At 42.1% G+C, this 21,433-nt stretch overlaps 2 protein-coding genes across 3 annotated transcripts in view; one reads left to right on the forward strand and one right to left on the reverse strand.

The window, feature by feature from the left end:
- LOC139070257 (uncharacterized) overlaps window positions 1-21,433 on the reverse strand; it is a 295,005-nt gene that overhangs the window by 14,783 nt on the left and 258,789 nt on the right. The gene's annotated exons all lie outside the window — the stretch shown is intronic.
- fibcd1b (fibrinogen C domain containing 1b) overlaps window positions 1-21,433 on the forward strand; it is a 226,432-nt gene that overhangs the window by 1,702 nt on the left and 203,297 nt on the right. The gene's annotated exons all lie outside the window — the stretch shown is intronic.

Below are 21,433 nucleotides of genomic sequence, written 5' to 3' on the forward strand. Positions count from 1 at the left end.
CCCAAAACAGCTCAGAAATAAATGCTTCAAAGCTCTTCAGTGTGCAGAATAAAACCTATCAGTGACACATTTCTGAAAGCCTTATTTACAGAGCAGGCAGGTGACGCTCCTTGACTTTCCCACTCACCTCCTTGGTAGCACCCTGAACTTATTGCAGCAGCGTTGTAGTTGTGCTACAGTTCATGTGTCATGTGTTGTTAGATTTGTCTTCTAGTATAATTAGAGGTTAGAGCTTGTTGCCTATAATCCTCTGAAGCTTTGTGTGAAAATATAATCGGTGTGCACACGGTTCTCATCTGCTTTCTGAATGCAAGAACGAGGCAGAAAAAGGGACTCCTGGGTGAAATCTGATTATTTGTCATGCTTGTGCTCTTCAAAAAAATCTGAATAGCTCAGTGATGCTGAGTGGCGAGCTTGTGGAGATGAAAAGGCAAAAGAAACGTCCCATAAGTTCAACACTTACTGCAGATCAGACAGCATCAGGGGACGCCGGACGAGATGAGAGGTTGTGCCTTCTTCCTTTGCTCTTGTTGTTTTACTGTCACACACACACACACACGCACGCACACACACACAGAGACTGAGAGTGTTCTCAAGAACGTGTGTGTGTGTGTGTCATCCCATTTTCGTCTCTAATCTTGATTGGTAACGCCAAGCCTTCATCTGCAGACTTGTGACTCTGACAGTCATCTCAGACACAGCAGGGATGGGTCAGGTAGTCGAGCTCTCACTCTGGTAGCGTGTGCTGCTGCGTCGCTGAAAGCGTGATCTTTCTGTTTTGTTGTCACCTTTGAATGGCCATTAAAATAAAGCTTTTAACCGTGTGACTGAAATGCAAAATGTGGTTTGTGTGTCTCATATTTACCGAACACGAACACGCAGCCAGTATAGCTGAGAGGGCGGCAGCGGGGCCCGGTGGGGTTGCCCTCTCGGACTGGAGGTAATCAATAGCACTCTGAGATCTCCTAACTTTCCAGAGCAGGGTAAGGATTGTTTGTGCAGGAAAAAAAAAAACTGACAAAGAAGCTGTGCCTTGCCAACTCACGCACAACCTAGGCACTTAATGGTCCTATAGGCTTCGCTTTAGAACTAAAGGCCAACACAGATCAAAGAAAAAAGAATTAGATCTATAAGTCTGCACACAATTAAACAATAGAGGTTCAATTACGTCTAAAAGCATCAAACACAAAGCTGTAAGAACCCCCCCCACACCCCCCCACACCCCCACCCCCACACACACACACGCACACACACACGCTTTTATGGCATCACGTCAGAACCAAACTCAGCCACAACCCAATTAGAGCTGATATGAGGACTGCGTATCTCTCCCTGGCTTTATCTGTCTGCAGTAACTCACTTAAATGCACGCCCACACGTGGAGGCACAGACTGTTGTCGCTTCGCCGGCTTCATAATCTGCCATTTTGTCAGGACCCTTGGCATCACAAATCCCTGCAGAGGAAAGCCTCAAGTGTTGAATGTTGACATGTAACTTTAACGCTGCATAGCGCAGGTACCTTCCAACAGAATTCCGAACGTTTGAGGCCCTAAACAACAAATGTTGAGTGGCAGGGAAAAGAAAAACAAATTAAAAAGTACAAAAAATTTATAATTTGGACCTAGAAGACCTACGTTCAATAGTCTTACAGCAGTGTTGCTAACCTGCACCACATTCGGTTGAGGTACGTGCTGCATTTGATCAGGCTGAATAAGTCAGAGCAACGAAGTTCGTTGTGAAAAATAAACACTGGAAAAGTCAACATTAGGAAACAACAACATGTAGGTGCAGAGATTATAACATGCATGGAGGTCTTCATTAACACATTGCTTCTTCTATCAAATTTCAATAAAGCTGCTATAGTGAATCTATAGTGAAGCTAGGTTTGGAATGCTGTTTCTCCCTCTCTGATGTTATTGAGCCACAAAACCCTCACACCAGTGGAGTTCTGGGGGGCGACGGTGGTGCAGGAGTTAAGTGCTCGCCCCGTAATCGTATGGTTGCAGGTTCGAGCCCTGCTCAGTCTGTCGCTTTTGTGTCCTTGGGCAAGACACTCAACCCCCCTACCTGCTGGTGAAAGGAGGGACCGGTGGCAGTGTGTATGGTAGCCTCGCCGCTGTTATGGGCTCGACACACGGGAGGCGACATCGCCTCTCCTCCATTCATTTTCAATGAAACATGCGCGACAAAGCGATAATCGCGGGTCTCCCTCCTACCAAGCGAAACGCGAAAAACATGCGTGTGAAATTTTGCGCTCGTGCACGTGTCGTGCACAGGCGACCCAGCAATGCGATCCCAGAAAGTTGAAATATTTTCAACTTTTCATCGCTGTCGCTCGGAAGAGGACCAATCAACAGAGGTTTCATTCACTGACCAATGAGCGGACAGCATGCTCCGTACATCTCCGAGCAAATATGGAGGAGAAGTTGATTATTATTATGTTTATATAGTAAAATCAGAAGTAAGATTTCACACAACTCTAGCAGTACCTTGTGAAACATCATATCTACCGCTTTATTAACTCTGAACCGCTTAAATGACCTTAATTCCCTCCAACCTGACAGAGCCAAACAAAACAACGGAAGTTTCAATTTCGCCATGGAACACAAGCCTCCCGTGTGTCAGGTAATAAAAGCGGTCGTTTGTCGCCTCCCGTGTGTCGAGCCCATTAGAGCGCCCCAGGGCAGCTGTGGCTACAGTGTAGCTCACCACCACCAGGGTGTGAATGACTGATTGTGTTGTAAAGCACCTTGGGGGGTTCCAAGACTCTAGAAGGCGCTATATTAAGTGACACTGGTCAGTGACTTGATGCGATTTGCTGGGTTCCTTATACAGGAACGTTTTTACTGATTGGCTTAATGAACCGACCTGAATTGGAATGTTTACTACGTGAAGTGCCTTGAGACAACTCTTGTCATGATTTGGTGCCATACAAATAAACTTGAATTGAATTGAATGTTCCTTTGACTCATGGAGTACACTAAATTAAACGTTAATCTCCTGGAATAAAACAAAAACCTGATTCAGAGCTTTAAATCCCGGAAGGTTCCAGTTTTTTGGCTTTTGTAAAAATCAGAGAAATTCTGAGCTGTCTGTTGGTCACGCTCAACAAACTCACCTGGCATGGGTGCTTAAACCACAATTCTAAAGATTGTTTATTTCCTGCAAGAACAGCAATAGAATGCCATGGCGTGCAAATGCACATCACTAAAGACCTGCATGGTGCGATCTAGATCACCTTTGGTTTTCTGGTGAGTCAAATATCCATTTACCCAATAACGACCCATATATTTACCTCAGGAGTTCATAAACATGAAAACGGTACAAAAAAAAGGTGTCAGGAGTTTCCTCACTGAATTAATGACTGTACACAAATTGCTGCTCTGTGTTGACTGAGCAAATGACAGCCAAGTTCTGCAAGAACTGAACATTAATCAACGATAAGTATGTATTTTTTGTTGTTTTTTCCGTTAAAGTTTATGGAATCAACAGCTGCCAGCCTAAACTGTCACTTGCCACAGCTTGTTAGAACTCGCTCTGCAAATTACAGCTAATAAGGCCCTACGTGCAAACTGAAAATTGCCACCTTTTGAGTCAGGATTTTGATTAATTGTTCAACCTTAAAGACGATAATTAGAAAGTGCTTCTCTGGGTTGATGTGTCATGCTTTACTGATATAATCTTTCCATTTGTGCTAAAATACTTAATTATGAACAGTTTATAAAGGATGGCGCCTAACATGCACATCGTTGCAGTGTGTGTGTGCGTGTGCATGTAGGTGTGTGTGTGTGTTAGACACCGGTTGTGTGGGTGTTTCGTCTGGGCTTCGTCTGCTGGAGGTAAAGGGGGGGGGGGGGGGGGGGGGGTAATGTGGACTGAAGCAAAAACAGAGCAAAGAGACTTCCCTGGTTCACTGGGTCTGTGATTTCCCTTTAGGGTGGGTGGGGTCGTGCTGTGGCAGCAGCAGTTCTTAACAACCTCAGCATCGGCCCCTCCCGTCTTTAGTCGAGTAGCATCGATGAAATGTGCTTAAAAGTTTTTCCTCCTTTTGTCACGCCACATAATTCACGGTACAACGGGCCGATCATGTCTCCACTCAGCCATCACGTTGCTGTAACTAGAACACTTTGGTGTTTGTATACTGTGTGTAAATAGTGTGCAAAGGTGCATAGAGATTTATGTTGATGAAAAAAACAACGATGTTAGAGGAAGCACCTCTGCCTGTCTGAAAAACAGTTTTTTCATCAGTTATTGAGTAAAATCAATCCATAAACTAAATAAATCATAGAGAGAGCTGCTGTGATTTTATTATTGGATGTGGAATGATGTTTCCCAGCCTTTAGTGTGACCATCTTCATTTTTCTTCCCACATTTTAACAAGATGGGATATCTTCATTTTTGAAAACAAACACCACAATGCTGAGGTGTGAATCTGGCTAATTGATCAAAACTAAGAAATTGATTATTTAAGATTTAATGATGGTCATGGTGGGAATTAACAGCCAGGATTTAATCTACAATTTCAACAAGAAGGTGCCAATACGAGCGACGGTAGTCAAACGTTGGAGATGCGTGACCTGCAGACACGAGGTGATCTGTATGGGGCAAAGAGGCAACACATCAGATGTGGACATCTTGGTGATCTTGGACATTCTGATAAGTCAGAAGCTTTTGGTTAGACTCTGTATCAGGTAAAAGCTACGGGCAGCAATGTCAAGTTTGTAATTCACCGTTAGCATTGTTAGCTCAATGTTAGCCAGAGCCTTCTTTACCCAAGTTTAGAACAAAGCTAAAATGATGTTGTGGCTTCTTAAGCCATTTTTACTGAACAGCGCCGTGTGTTTGCTGCATTGCTGAAGCGGCATCAGGGAGCCCTAGATTGGGAGTGGTCAGACCGTGGCGGTGATGTTGCAAAATTGTTTCTTTTTTACAAAAGATTACGTGATGGCGGCATGTAGGGGGACTGGGGGTGGTCTTTGCATTGCCGTGAACTTCCATTTAACTTGGACATAACTTGCTTTTATTGCGATCGAAGGCATGCTCATTAACTCATTCACTGCCAGCCATTTCCTTGGCTGGCAGTGAATGAGCCGCATGTGAATTGAATTGAATGTTCTTTTGACTCATTGAGTACACTAAATTAAACGGTAATCTCCTGGAATAAAACAAAAACCTGATTCAGAGTTTTTAATCCCTGAAGGTTCCAGTTTTTGGCTTTTGTAAAAATCTGAGAAATTCTGAGCTGTCTGTTAGCCACCATGGTGGCGCAATTGTTAGCACTGTTGCCTCGCAGCACGAAGGTTGCAGGTTTGAAACTCGGCTCGGCTGCAGCCTTTCTGCGTGGAGTTGCGTGTTCTCCCCATGCAAGTGTGGGTTTCCTCCGGGTACTCCGGTTTCCCCCACAGACCACAACATGCCCTATAGGTTAAAATTGTAAGTCGCTTTGGATAAAAGCGTCTGCCAAATAAATAAACATAAACATTTCCTGATCAGTAAAGTCACAGAATGTCAGTGGCGTGTCCAGTTCTTTTAAAATGGGGTGGCCTAGGTGAGGCACAAATTTGTGCATGGGTGGCACCAATGGTTATGATTTTTTTGTTTAACCCCAAGCCTTATGTGGACAATTAAAAGCCTACTTAAAGGTAAATTAGTGTGGCGGCACCTGAGGTGGCCAATCAGATTCCAAGGGTGGTATGTGCTACCACAGGCCACTCCCTGGACACGCCCCTGCAGAATGTTGCACTCTATGAAGATGTTGACACCAAAACTAACAAAACAAAGAGTAGACTCACCTCTTACATCAGGAAGAATCCACACGTTTCAAGCTTTATCCATTCTTTCATCATCCGTTGTTGAATTGTGATCAGCTGAAGCTTTTCCGGTTCGCGCCTCACTTTTTTACAGCAGCGGCCCAAAACGATGTAACAAATGGATTTTCTGCTTCCTGATCACGGGACGTGTGACATACGTGGATGAAAATTGGCTTTAGAGCTGGGATGTTTGTTCTGAAGGTGCGGGAGCTCGTTCCGACGGCCACACAGTAAAAAAAATGCAAATGACGACTTTAGTCGTCATTGGCAGTGAACGAGTTAGGTGTTTTTTTTAAGAAGACGCTCCTAAAGGTGTCTGTCCTCCAAAGTCCCCGTGCTGTTGCTGGTGATCTGACCTCCAGCTCAAACGAAGCAAAGCCTCAGGAGCGCTGCACAGCTCAAGATTATCATCTCCGCAGATTCTGTTTACAAAAGTGAAACGTACGGCCAATGTTTGCTTTAATTTTCAAATAGGTGGCTGGCTGAATGTTGGCAGTAACTCCCCACATTGGGACAGCAGTAGCTCAGGAGGTAGAGCAGGTTGTCCGGTAATTGGAAGGTTGTCGATCTTGGCTCCGACCAGAGAATTCTGCTGTTGTGTCCTTGGGCAAGGCACTTAACCCACCTTGCCTGCTGGTGGTGGTCGGAGGAACCGGTGGCGCCAGTGCTCGGCAGCTTCGCCTCTGTCAGTGTCAGCTGTGGCTACATAGTAGCTCATCCCCACCAGCGTGTGAATGTGTGTGCGTGAATGGGTGAATGACTGATTGTGTTGTGAAGTGCCTTGGGGGGTTGTAGAGCCCTGAGAAGGCGCTATACAAATACAGGCCATTTACCATTCACCACGTGATCATGACAACTTCCTCTGTTGTGCCAAGTCACATTCGCCGTTTACAGGACAGGCACTTACCTTATTACCACCAAGCGAGATGGAACAAATGCTGCAAATTTCACACATCGATGATCATAAGACACAACGGTCATATTACGCTGATTGGCCAGCACTGCGTGTCTTGTACAAAATGCTTTAGGGATACAAGAAATAACATTGCTATTGTTTTAGTTTACTCTGCTTAAGGTTGTTCTTTGTTTCTGCTCGTGTAAAGTTACTGTTAAGTTGTAATTTTCTTGAGCCACCACAGTGAGGCAGCCTGGAGTCAGGATGGAGGCCTATTTATGAACATAATCTAGCAGTTGCCAGAGTAAATAGTGGTTTTCTACCTTAAGCCTATCAGCAGAAAGCAAACATGAAATGAAAAAGAGAGCACCATATACCAAAGCTCAGAATTGTATGCTTCATTTATTGAAATCTTAAGCTTGGAATGCATCATTTATTGGCTCCACATTCCATGTTTAACATAGTAAACTCCTAAACCTGTTGGATAAAGGATTTTAGTTGCTTCACTGTCCTGCTTTTAATTTACTTCTAACCCTTTGATGTTTTGGTCAACAGTTTCTAGATTCTCTATGTCTCAATTGAGCCATTTGTTTGAATATACACTTTAAATAACATTGTTATTATCGGTCCAAATGAATAAAAAACTAAATTTGTTTGGGAGGACAATAAAATGTTGAATAAGCAACAGCGCCCCCTCACACAGCACAGTCAGCTCACAAGCCATTACATGATACTGAGTTCATTAAACTAAAATACTTATTTGTCATTATTTTCTGGTCAAAGATGAAAAAAAATATGAGCAAGAAAAGTATTTTAATCAATCCCTCTTGGAGGTTTTACCCCAAACTCCAGAGACTGGTGTCTCTCTTTGATTCATGATAATGAGTCTGTTCAGACCTTAGAACAGTGCTGCGTGACCTTCCAACTTCTCGTTAAAACTGTGCGCCATGCTGGCTGGGTACTGCTCTGCAAGACAGGATCCATCTTGATAGGAAATACTCAACAAGATGTCCTTACATGCTTTTTATCTTTGAATGCATAGCATCAAACGGCTTTACAAGTTCTTACTGGGAAATACCCGATCTGGACAGCAGTATGTGTAGGTCCAAAAGTCTTGTTATACCATCAAGGAGCATTATTGTTTCAATATATGCAAACATAAACAAAAACACCTGCAAGGCATTTGGAAACTGCAATTGAGTTTTTGTCAGCCTCTAGAGACACTTCGCTGTAATGTATCAAGTAGAAGTCAACCGATATTGGTTTTTCCATTGCCGATACCGAAATGTAGGAGACACGGTCAGCCAGTGGCCGATATGTACTGCCGATTCATGCCGACATGAAGACATTTTCCACCTCATTTTCACGCCATAATATCACTAATGATAGCATTTGATGCACAAAACATCTGAGCTGAATCAGTTAAACTGTACTTTGTGCACTGCTCAGTGTTAAAGTCAGACATTTAAATGAAGTTAATTGACAGTTTTAATTATGCAGAAGTTATTAGTGAACGTAAAAAGTCATTTAAAGTAAAATATGCAAAAAAGCACCGGGCTGCCCAAGGATGTGCCTGACTTTAAAACGGCTTTCGAAGAACAACTACCGGTGTCGGTACAAGATCTGCTCGGGTGCAAAATCGGCTCGGGGTCCGTCGACTGCCAATGACGTTAAAGTAGTTGATTGGCTGAACATGAACCTTACCGAATTACGTAATCACGTTACGTTGTTATCACGTTACGCTGGTCCAGGCAAATCTTTCTGTTGGAAAGATGGACAACTTTTACAAAGAAATCCATCATTACCTCTTTGAAAATACACTTTTAGCATAGAGCTGCATGTATATTAGGACTGAACGATTAACTGCATGTGCAATTAAATTGCGATGTGACAAAATGAGATTTTCTAATCGCAAAGGCTGCAATTTGGCAGCGAATGGTTAGCGCAATGCTAATATACATGGAAAAACCCATAGGAATGCTAATGCTAATATCACCAATTACATTATTACAAATTATGAATTAGAAACGTGCCAAATGATTACATTTGGAGTCTAATAGAAAGTAATACTACCATCAATCAAATAAGTACAGAAAGGTATTTTAGTAAAGCCAGAAAACTTTTATCTCCAGAGTTTTGGCTAGCAGCTATGAGCGTAACTGAACTACGCATGGACAAGACGTCAAAAACTCTAAACACAAAATACTTCAATAAACGGGACACACTTCTTTCCTGCAAATACAATTTCACAGGTGTTGCTAATACCTATGATTCTTCAAGGGATGTGCTCAAAGAGGAGTTCAACATTATGAATAAAATAGTGTTTTCTTTTACAAATACCATTATAAACACAAATTTACGTCTTAAGAAACATTATTTTAATAACGATACTGCTATATTCTTTCCAACAGTATAGATGTGTAGTGTATTTTGTCCGAGTGGGTTTGCCGTACTTTGAAGTCATCGGCAGTCGAAAGACCCCGAGCCGATTTTGCACCCGAGCACATCCTGTACTGACACCGGCTCATGTGGAAATATAAAAAAAACTGTGAATATTGGCCCGATTTACCGGTCAACCGCTATATCAGTCTACCCTTAGTAATTTCTAAATATTGATGGTTGAAAATTTTAAAAAGTCTTTTTTAAGTTATATATACAAATCAGCTGATGTGCAAGCTGTGCTGGATCGATTCAGCTGTGTGATGGTTGCAGGAGTGTGTAGGCTTACTGTTAGACCAGAGGTATGAATGTAGGAGAGGAGTGTGTGTGTTGGTAATGAACCATTACTGTTAAGTACTTACATAAGTGAAGAGGGCTTTTTTCCATACAAAGTGATTTAGTGCATTTAATGGAGCAGAATAGCTTTTTTTTCTGTGTGTGTGTAGGTTTGCAAAGCAGATAGATCCATTTAGTGTAACATGAATATACCAGTCTTATTAAGCTGTAGGGCTTCAGTCTGAAGGTTAGACATGACAGCAGCTGTCCCAGGCGTGTTTGGCCTTGCTCGTTCTCTATCTGCCTTTGTTATCTGACCCGCACACCTTTTCAGTGTCTTTCTCATTTCTCCCTTTCTATATCTCTTGCTGACATGAAGGAACAGAACATTTCACTATCAGATGTCAGATGCGGCAGATGTGGCTGAAAAGCCTTGAAATAAGCTGCAGAGGCAGGCTAGGATGAGAGCAGGAAAGAATAAAGGTCTCAGTGGGAAAGGAGGAATTTAACTAATGAAGATTAGAGATATGAAGACACGGCGAGCTTTGAGGTGATGGATCTCAGCTCTGTGACACGGAGATGGTCTGCTTCCACAGGGCGCCTGTTTCTTTACTTTGTGAAATTGAGTGTATCGTAGGAGCTGGAACACAGCACACACACCTCCCACAAATGACTGTAATCAGATATACCACACATTGATTTGAAAGGAAACAGGCTAATTCTGCTGCCAGCTCTAGGATCGTTACAGAGGCACCCAAAGCATCACCAAAGGCTAGCTCGCATTTGAGGAAAAACATCTGCAAAAGGAAGCTAATTGTACTTAAGTCTTTAATGATTCTAGTCATTTGTTTTGGGTTGGCTCAGTTAACATCCTTTTATCTTTGGTAAAGTCGCCAGTTGAATGAAGGATGTGATTTCCAAATGGTTTAAATTGACCAGATTGTGTGATTTTTCTCACTTTAGCGGTGATTCTTCATACCATTTCTTCTGATTTGTCTGTTAGCTGAAGGTCTCTCTATGTTCATTCCTTTCATTTAGTTTTTCTATCCCACTTGATTTGTGTTATTTGACCTAGAGCACCAGCACTTTATGAGTTTTGTTCAGTACTATTTCCTGTCCTGCCATCGGTTTTTGAAGACTTGCTTCGCGTTGACTCTGGATTTCCAGCTCTGCAGCACCAAGATTTCACATTGAATTGAAACTTCTGTATTTGTCTGCTGCCCTCTTGCCTGCTGCCAGGATTTTGGGCCACATCTTGCTGCAAGCAACATTTTTTTTAAATTATTTGAATAAATATTAACTAAGGGTGTAACGACACATCTAGGTCAATGTTTGGTACCTAAGTGTAAGGTTTGTGGTTTTTCACAGATTTGGTCAAACGTTTTGTTTATTTTCTAGTTTCCGTAACAAACAGTAACTCTATGAATCAGAAAAAGAAAATGGGAAAATAAAAGGTAAAGTCCCACTAATCATCATACTCTGGTGAAATTCATCTCCGCATTTGACCCATCCCCATGGGGAGCAGCAAGCTGCAGCAGTGGCTGTGCTTGGGAACTATTTGGTGGTTTAACCCCCCCCCCCCCCCCCCCCCCCCCCGCCCCCAATCCAATCCCTTAATGCTGAGTTTTGAGCAGGGAGGCATTAGGCTCCATTTTTTAAGTCTTTGGTATGATTTGAACCCCAATCTCCCAGTCCTAGGGCGGACATTTTACCACTAGGCCACTGGGAGTAACTCTGAACTGTTTGTCATAAATCCAGACCATTACTCCACTTTCCTCACAACAAGGAAACAATTTCACTAAAATCTCTTACCCTATATGATATAATGTAGGCAATACCTCTTTTATTTTATTTTATTTTTTGCAAAACTGTTTCCCTGTCTCGTAGAACACCATGCAATTAGAATTGAGCGCCTTTCAGCAGTGGCCAATGGTGCTACACATGCCCTCACACACAAAGGATAAACACAGAGTGTGTACGAGTGTTTGTTGACATACGTAAACAGATGCAGAGTTGGTGACTTTTCTTTTAGTCAAGTAAATCTACAAAAAATAAAGAACAAAACAATACACACACACATATGTGTGTGTGGAACCTCACAGTTTTTTACAGCAGCGGCCCAAAACGATCTCCTAACACATGGATTTTCTGCTTCCTGGTCACGTGACGTGTGACGTATGCGGATGAAGATCGGCATTAGAGCTTGGATGTTTGTGCGATTTGTGATGCAATTGTCAGCCACTAGATGGTGGTGTGCAGTACAAATACTCTGCATTGTGGCTTTAACTAATGAGAAACAAACCGATCTTTAGCTCTATGTCTAGCGTTTGTTGTGATCAGCTGTGTCTGATGTGTTCATGGCATACTTCAAACATGTGTGTCGAACATCCATGCAAAATTACTGCAAGAAGAACGCATGTACTCTTGCACGCCTGTTTAAACAAGGATAAAGGTAGAAATATATGCAGAAGTTCTGGCTGGTTTCACTTTACTTTCTGTTTTTTTAGAATAATGACATTAATGAGCAATTCTCTACACGCTGCCACTAATGCCTGTAGTTTGTCACATCTAAACTGTTAGCTTGTTGCACATTTTGGTTTTCCTTTTAACTGTCACAGATTGGCTAATTCAATATGTAGAGTCACAGTTAAAAGTAACAGAAGGAATTTAAAAGGCTGCTCGAGTTTTGAAAAAAAATACTTTCATTGCTAATTTTGTATGGATTGATGGTGTATTATGGGAAATGCTGTCTAGAGTTCTCGTTATTAACAAACTGCAGCCACAACTTTTGTTGGCAGGGGTAGAATTACTTCACTGTAAACATTATGAGTACAAATTATGAGACTTAAACTTTTTTTTTATTTCACAAGAACTGACTTTTGCCCTCGTTCTGTCATCCACCACAAACAAATGTGAGTCTAGCCTTTAGAAGGGTCAGGTGTGCATATGATTTGGAAGGCTAAGCAGGAAAAAATTGTGCAAACTAAACTCAACAATAAGCATTTTGGCAACTTCATTGTTTTTGTGATGATTTTGAGATGAAATTGGAATAAAAATCTGCTGGTTTGTTTTTTTATTCTTTAAAAATAATCAGCTCTGTGTGCCTTTCAGACCTCAACCTGACCTCCATTTGTAAGTGCTTTGGTGTTGCTGGTTTCTTTGTAAAGAAAAAAAAAACAGAAAGTCATCATAGGACTGGGTTATCCTTTACCTTTTAATGTGTGTATTGACAGATGTGTAAGCAAACTGACCTGACAGGCATGTTTTAACAGGAGAAGAGCTTAAACCCTGATTAGGAGAAGCTGGACCACAACGGCTTTCAGTCTGTAGGAGCCACCTGCATGTTTTTCATGTGTGTGCAACATACCGAGACCGAAACTGTTGCAAAACCATTAAGTGTTTTATTCACCCGGAAAATACACATAAAGACAAGTTAACAGCACGGAGACTTGTGGAATATACATTTTTTGCTACTGATGGGCTTCAATCACATTTTCTACCTCAGAAAACAAGGCTGGTTTTAATTTTCTCAAAAAGTTTCTAAACACATAAAAAGTTCCCATGATTTTCCTAAAAACATCCACAGAAAAGACGTTGTAATCAAAACAGACAAATGTAAACTGTTCAAAAAGATTGTTGCAACAAGTCCAGATAACACATCCACCACAACCACCTGTACCTCACAGAGAACCTGATTACTCAACTCAAATGTGACTATTCACATGATGCAATCATCCTTCTTTAGACTACTGTCACGGTCTGCGTCTGCGTCTTCCCTCATGTGTCTCCTGATGTTCTCCATCCCTCTCTAGATTCCCCGTTTGTGTCTCATAGCACTCTCATGTGTCCTTTGTCTGCGTCTCACTTATGTGTCTTCTGTTGTAGCCCTTCTGATCATTCCCCTCAGGTCCGGTGTTCATTAAGTCATCCCCAGCCCCTCCAGGTGTAGCTCCAGCCTCTTTGTCCCCAGCTCGGTGTGTGTGTGTCATTCCCCAGCTCGGTGTGTGTGTGTGTGTGTGTGTGTGTGTGTGTGTGCGCGTGTGTGTGTGTGTATGCGTGTCCTTCCCCAGCTCGGTGTTTGTGTGTGTGTGTGTGTGTGTGTGTGTATGCGTGTCCTTCCCCAGCTCGGTGTTTGTGTGTGTGTGTGTGTGTGTGTGTGTGTGCGCGCGCGCATGTCCTTCCCCAGCTTGGTGTTTTGTGTGTGTGTGTCTTAGTGTGTGTATGTGTGTGTGAGTTTACGTATGTGTCAGTGTGTGTATGTGTGTGTGTGAGCCCTTCCCTCTGTCTTTAGATAATTGTTGTTTAGTTTTGTGTCTTAGGTTTATTTGCTCTCCTCTGTTTCTGTTTTCCCATTTAGATAATTATATTCACCTGTCTTCCCTCCAGCCCTCACTCCACACACCTGCTGCCATTTTCCCTAATTACTCCTCCCTGTGTATATAAGCTCTGTCTTGTCTCTGTCTTGTGTCGGTCCATTGTGGTTATTCTGTCAGTCTTCTCTAGTCTCCAGTGTTTTTGTCTCTAGTTTTGATTTTGGATTTAGGACTTTTGGCTCCCTGCCTTGGATTTATTCTTTGGTTCATCCTTCAAAATAAAGGATTTTTCTTTATATTATCACCTGCCTCGTGTCATCTCGGGTTCCTGCATTTTGGGTCCTACCATCCCGTATCGTGACAACTACTGGACATTAAGCCTTGCATACTTTGTTTTGATGAATTTTTAGTTCTTCTAGTGTTACAACCCAGATGTGAAAGGGGAAGGATCGTGCAACATAAAGGAGATGTGTGCGAGTTTGACAAATGAACAAAGGTTTTATGTTATTACGGGTTATTCTCCTGGGAAGAGGCAGCACCATTTACAAACACATGTATAAAATATATAGAGATATTTAACATAAATGCCTCCAGGCTAAATGGACTGATAACTGAAAATAACCAAAGGGAGAAACTGCTGAAAATTCTATGTAACTAAAAATGATTGAGGCAATAACCAACACACCTGGCAATCTCTGTGGTAGCACCAATAACTAACAGAAAACTTGTAAGTAAAACAGCAAATGGAACACACTATCAACGCTCTAAGTCTAAATTAACAACCAGTCAAAGCTCTAAGATTATTTAAGCTGCAACTAAGCTCATTAAACAGTCGAGTTTTCAGATGACTGACATTGCTAAGTGGGGGTCTTCAGCACAGACCCGAGACCCTCTGGTGCAACTGGTAGCAACGTTTTAAGGAGAACCACTCTTTAGGTGTCATCGTGGCTACCATGGACCGCTGAGCTGACTGCATTCAGGAGTGAGGAGGGGTGGAAGATCACACTCGGTGTGCGGCTGTCCGTGGTGCTGAACAGAACAGAACAGAGCAGAAGAAACAGACGTTGTCTGCAGGGCTGATATCTAGCCCCCAGGGCCAAACAGGCAGCAGCTGTAACATTTGCTTTTATACTTGTTCAGGTGAACAGGCGAAACACAAACATTTTGAATATCCCGCAAAAGTTAATTTATTTCAGTGATTCAGCGTAGACTGATTACATGCAAAGGCAGATATTTCAGTCTTTATTTGTTATAATTGTGATGATTATGGCCTACAGCTAATAAAAACATCTAATTCAAAATCTCAGACAATATGAATAATGTGAGAATATTCTAGACTCTAGGCTGCTGGCTTCTTCAGGCTGACGCTGATGGTGGCGTGTGCCTGCTGTCCCCTCTCCGACGATGCAGTCCCATGCGTGGTCCAGCGTGTAAAACCATATAATGGGCTGGGACAACACACGGATCATAACCACTGAACAACAAAAATACAAAAGATGGATCAAGGAAGCAATCGAGATAAGGAGACGTGGATGTGGGACCATGAATAGGGACGACGGAGTTTACATGCTGGACCACGGATGGGACTGCATTGTCGGAGAGGGGAGAGCGGGCAGTAGAGGGTGACAACGTCCTCTGCTGCCCACAGATAAACGCAGAAGGAAGGGACGCGCCACCATCAGCGTCAGCCTGAAGAAGCCGGCAGCCGGCAGCGAAACGTAGCGTCAATAACAGGTAACAAAACCGTTTCCGTGTTTTAAAAAAAGAACGACAACATGGAATTAGAATGACACGGCAAGAACACACCTAAGATATTCTAGACTCATAGTGTCACACTCTAATCAGCTGATTAATCCAAAACACCTGTAAAGGGTTCCTGAGCCTTTAGATGGTCTCTCAGTATAAGTGGATTGGTGAGATAAATGCACTTTTGCATCAGATTTCCACTTTCACCTGTAGGTTTTCAATCGTAACAACTGGAAGTACTTAGTTTTGCAGTTTGTTTAAGTAGCAATTAAAAATAATTGTGATGAGCATGTCTAGTGAAATAATACTCAATAAAAGACCAGCTCAGTGGCCTAGTGGTCCGAGTGTCTGCCCTTAGACTGGGAGATCGTCCGTAGCTCACCGCTCCCCCAGAGGATGGGTCAAATGCACAGAATGTATTTCACACACATGTATGACAACTAATCAGACTTTACACCACACACATCTTTTATATTTGCTCTTATGGGAGTTATCATCCATTTATCGTTATGGAGGTGAACTGCACCATTTACCGTGATGTTAATTTGAGGCCATATTGCCCAGCCCTAATACATTGCCATGTTTTGGGTTATAGGACCTCAGCTTTTATTGGATAATTTTACTGTTTATTTAAAGGCGCACTTGGCAGTTGTGCTTGCTTTTAGCACCCCCTAGTGTCCATTGTTCAGGGACCATAAACACACTTCGTATTAATTCAGACAGAGTCAGGCACATAGTTAACCCTCTCAGGCTCAAAAGAAGTTTTGATAAAAGGCCGAGCAACTAAGTCCTTCAGGGGTACTTCATGCTCATGATATACGTATGTGGAGTAACCAGGTAGGTTTTAACTGTTGCAAATCTGCAATGCCTGCCTGCAGAGGGTTAAAAAGGAATTTTATTCTTTTCTAAACTAATTATAATGCATGACATATGAATAATGACATGTGTGTGGAGTAGATATGCAGTAATGGAATGTGATGTGTAGGTGGTGCGATGTAAGCTAGATGTTTATCAGAATCTTTGTATCTGTAAGAAATTGTGAAATCTTGGTGTAAAATAATTTGTTGTCCGCTATAAACCAGAAAGTTGATTATTAATAAAACAGCATCAAAAGCAATCTGTTGTGTCTACAAACCATGGCAGAGATCCCCAGGGGGGTACACATTCTCGGACCGTTTGGCTGCCATGAGAACGAAGAAGGGGGTAATAGTTGGTGCAGCACCACGCCTAACACTGTGTAGGGGAAATAGGGAGCAGCCCACCAACTCTGGTACTGCAACTCCAGTATTCTGACCACAGGGAGTGGTGGAGTCTGAGTAATATTTCATAAAGGAGTCATTTTAGCACATGCTGGCTCAAGACAATGATTTAAAATATGAAAAAGTTGCAAAGTACCCCTTTAAGATTGCTGTTCAACCGAGGGCTAGGCCTTAGCGTAGTAACAAGTACTTCTATGCTTTCGTTCTTTTTTAAACACAGAAACAGTTTTGTTTACCTGTTTGTAGCTACGGTTTCGGAGAAGGAAGTGACGCGCCACCATCAGCGTCAGCCTGAAGAAGCCGGCAGCTGTCGGCGAAACCGTAGCTACAAACAGGTAAACAAAACTGTTTCTGTGTTTAAAAAAGAACGAAAGCATGGATTTACAAAGACACAGCAAGAACACACCTAAGATATCAAGTACTTCTGTACCTGGAAGTCAGCAGTGTGATGACTAAAACAAGCAAAAAGGTTATTTTTTCCTCTCCTGCACTTACATGAATAAAGAGTTAAGTTACGTGAATTTTCTAATTTCTACCTTTCATACATTGAAGGGCTCTCTAATTAAAATGTAAATGCACATTCTTGCCATATCTATTAAGAAAAATGATTATAAGGATTAAAGAAAAACTTGAAATTACTTTTTAAGACCGCAGTCTGACTGCTGTATAATTTGCCATTCACCAACTTGGAGATCATTATATAAAATGTATTGGAAGTCGCCTGTGAGAGGCAAATGAGAGGTGTGCAAATGGATGGCAAAGGGAAAGCTGGAGATGAGGTAGAGTTATGGGACCAGGAGTGAGAACGCACATGCGTGTGTGTGTGTGTGCACATATGTGTGTGTGGGTGTGTGTGTGTGTGCATATGGCATTTTGTCATCTTGATGGACAACTAGCCAGGCCCATTCCACTTACAGCCTGAACTCTATCTCCACATCTGTTCTGAGAACTGCCCAATTTCCTTCCAGTGATTTAAATCTAACGGTTAAAGAGCTCCGTTCGTGTTCGGCCGCAATCTTGGTCAAACAGGGATGTAGGACTGGCGGATTTCCCGTTAAGTGACTGAGCTCCTAAAACATTGTGCCTTTACACTTGAGTTCCATTTCTTATTAGTGATGAGGTTTGCATTTAAGAATGCAAATTAAAAGTAAATAGAAGGAAAACTGATTACACCCTTGGAATGCGGCACATAATTTATGACAAATGGAGAAGTTTAATCAAGCAGTCACCAAAGTCCGGCCATCTGATGTGGAGCAGTGGAAGATAATGTGACACGATGGAGAATGATGGGTATGGAGACTAAACTGAACATGAACCAATTAAACACACAATTCCGCTGAAAACTGCTGGAATATGGAGCATGCCTGGCAGCAAGCCTCAGCTGACATTAAAAAAGTGATGCTAATGTGTGGCATCTGTTCCTCTGCTCCTGCAGAGAGATGCCTTTCATTGTGTGTTGATGTGCCAAAGCTCGTGTGATTGAGCTGCTTCCCTCAGCAAGTCTGTCTTTAGACTTTTAGTCTTTCCTGAATCACATCATTGGTTCTCTTCCGAGCCAAATGGACTCATTTTAAAGCAAACTGGCTTCATATGTTTACCTGCTAATGACTGGCTTGAGCTAACGGAGGAAACATAATGGCGTCATTAGGGGCCATGCTCCATCACGTGTCTCAAGGGTAATAGGATCATTAATTGACTTCAAGGATAAAGTCAGCGAAAGTTTTGGTAATTTTCCAAAGTTGATTCATTATTTGAATTATGAGTTGTGATTCATTCCTTTTTTTCTGTTTTTTTTTAATTATCAAACATCTTGTAAGTAGTGTTGAGCCTTTTTGTGTGTTGGTCCTAAAGGAGGCAGTAGGGTTGTCACGGTATGAAAATTTAACCTCACGGTTATTGTGACCAAAATTATCACGGTTTTCGGTATTATCGCGGTATTTTTTAAACGGTGTTGCATATGTTCAGAAAGCATTGATAGTCCTGTTCTACACAAACGGAAATAGTTTTGAAAAGGTTTAATATTGTTTATTAAACCTAAAATAACACAAAGTCTTAGCAAAAGTGCAACTTTTCACAAGTAAAGGAACAAATAGCTTCTTTTTCTGGAACATGTTACAGTAGTCAGTGCAGGTTTAAATTATACAAATCCAAACATTCAAAACATAAACAAAATGTAAACAAATCAAAGAAACACCACTTGTTTTCTCATATACTTGTTTTCTTCATTATCAAAATGAAAATCTAAAACTCCAGTCCACACTTGACTTGAGCACTGTACAAGTCAACCTTAAAAAATATGTATTTAAAATAAATATCCACTTTAAACAAATTACTAAAATAACTACTACACTATGTAATCAAATCCAAATGTTCAAGTATAAATGGCATTGAATAAGTAAACAAATCAATGACAAGGAACTAATTGTATATTTCTCTTCATCATCAACAAATAAGATGCTTCATCCAGCAACAGGGTGTCCGTGACACGGTTTAAATGCTGGCAGAGGACGCTGCAGCTGCAGTCTATAGTGACTCGTTGCATTCTCCCTCAGCCAAAAGTCCTCACGTCATGCATTTAAGCTAAAACGCTAATGTTAACTTACCTTGCACTGGCTGTAGAGACGTAGGTGATGGTCACGCAGATGTGCCGTTAGATTCGAAGTGTTGCTGCCTTCTGCAGACACTTGTTTCCTGCACGTTCTGCAAACGGGATAGCAGTCTTCTATTAACTGTCCCTCAGCGTTTTTCAGAAATCCAAAATATGCCCATACTTCCGATTTAGTCTTCTTTGAGGGCTGATGGATGTCCTGGGCGCTGCCGTCTCCTCCTTCCGCCATTATTTCAGCTTCAAAGTTTTGGTGCCGTTGCAAACTAAAAAGTGCGTGTGCGCGCCGCGGGAACTTCAGCAGAAGCGACGGTGGCTGGTAAGGGTCACCGCGCCGAAACCGCGGCCACGGTAAACCCACCGAGATAATTTAGTTTTTTAAAAACTGGACGGTTATTTTTATTGTCAACTTTTTTACCGGGGTTTACCGCTATACCGGTTACCGTGACAACCCTAGGAGGCAGTGACAGAATTATGAAAAAAATAAAAATAAGTAATTATACAGCAGTAGCTCAGGAGGTAGAGCGGGGTGTCCATTCATCGAAAGGTTGTAGGTTCAATCCTGGCTCCCACCAGAGAATGCTGCTGTTGTGTCCTTGGGCAAGACAACTAACCCGGTGGTTGTCAGAGAGGTTGGTGGTGCCAGGGTTCAGCAGACTCTCTTCCATCAGTGCGCCCCAGGACAGTTGTGGCTACATTCTAGTTCATCATCACCAGCGTGTGAATGTGTGTATGAATGGGTGGAGGAGTTGTGAAGCACCTGGGGGGGGGGTTATAGAACCCTAACCCCTATTTTACGCCGGAGGCATCAGCAGCGTGGAACGTCAGCCAGATGTTACTGCTTCAAATACAGCCCATTATAGTCTGTGGGGGTGATTCACGTCCCAGGAGCAGCTCGCCGTGCCGCGCCACTAAAGAAAGGATCAGGTTCTGTTTTTGCCGACTGCTGCTTCTGGGATACGTCCATTTCCACAGTTCACATGGGGCTAAACAGGAAGTCACACACAGTTTCAGTGTAAAACCCCGGGTTATTAAAAAAAAAACTTTTACAGCGATGCTGTTTCATATCTGATTAGATTGATTGATTGCATCAATACGTGTGACTTAATGGCTCATTTGACTCCCTGCATTGTTCTAGAAGTGTGTTTTTCATGGCTTTAAGCCCGGCAGTGGAGAGGAACAACATCACATATGACAGCAAACAGTGATATGAAACGAAATTTCCTTCCTTTTGGTTTCATAAACAAACTGTGAGCTTTGAAGTCTTGAGGGATTTTGTGAGTCCAGCAAGGAGCACAGAGAGGAAACCGTTCTGCGGCTGAGACGTCCGTGCCGCTGATGCTACCAGTGTGACATAGGAGTTAGAAGGTGCTAGACAAATGCAGGCCATTTATATCTCACCTCCAGCCACATGTTTCCTCCTCTCTTTTTGATTGGAGCAATTACATCATGTCCAACATCAGGGTTAGCTATAGAGAACAAGGCAACTTTTCAATAAAATGGTTTAAACACCAAAGTGTGTCGCCAGCATCATTTGTGAATTTTGCAATTATTTCATTAATTCATGCGAAAACAAATTCACAAATGTACTTTTTATTCTTTTTCAACTGCGATCAGCAGAAAGAAGAGCTGTAAACTGAAAGGCATTTGTTTTAGAAGAGAGTAAAAAGAACATATTCAGAGCTGGACGGATGAATGGGGAGGGCAGAGGGAGATGCAGCGATGTATTTATTACTGCCAACCTATTAAACAGTCATGACAAACTCATGGCTAATATATTAACAGACTTATCCACTAACATCCATTATTTATTCATCATCAAAAATTCAATCTGGCAGATTGCGTGCCATTATTCAGATGTGCTGAGGGAAAGTGGCGCATTTGAATAAATGAGGGTGGTAGGGCCTCACTCCCACAGCATCTTGTTATTCCAGAACCCTCCCTTTAAATGATTCAAACATTGATTCAGGCTGAAAATGTGGGGAAATGATTCTTCCAAGAAAAAAAAAAAAAAAAAGGAAATCTCTCCTTTTCTCACATAGTGAAAGTTACTATATCTTAGGAAAGAAGCATTTTCAGTGTTCATGGCC

This window comes from Nothobranchius furzeri, chromosome 6, assembly GCF_043380555.1.
Source record: "Nothobranchius furzeri strain GRZ-AD chromosome 6, NfurGRZ-RIMD1, whole genome shotgun sequence".
Classification (NCBI taxonomy): Eukaryota; Metazoa; Chordata; class Actinopteri; order Cyprinodontiformes; family Nothobranchiidae; genus Nothobranchius; species Nothobranchius furzeri.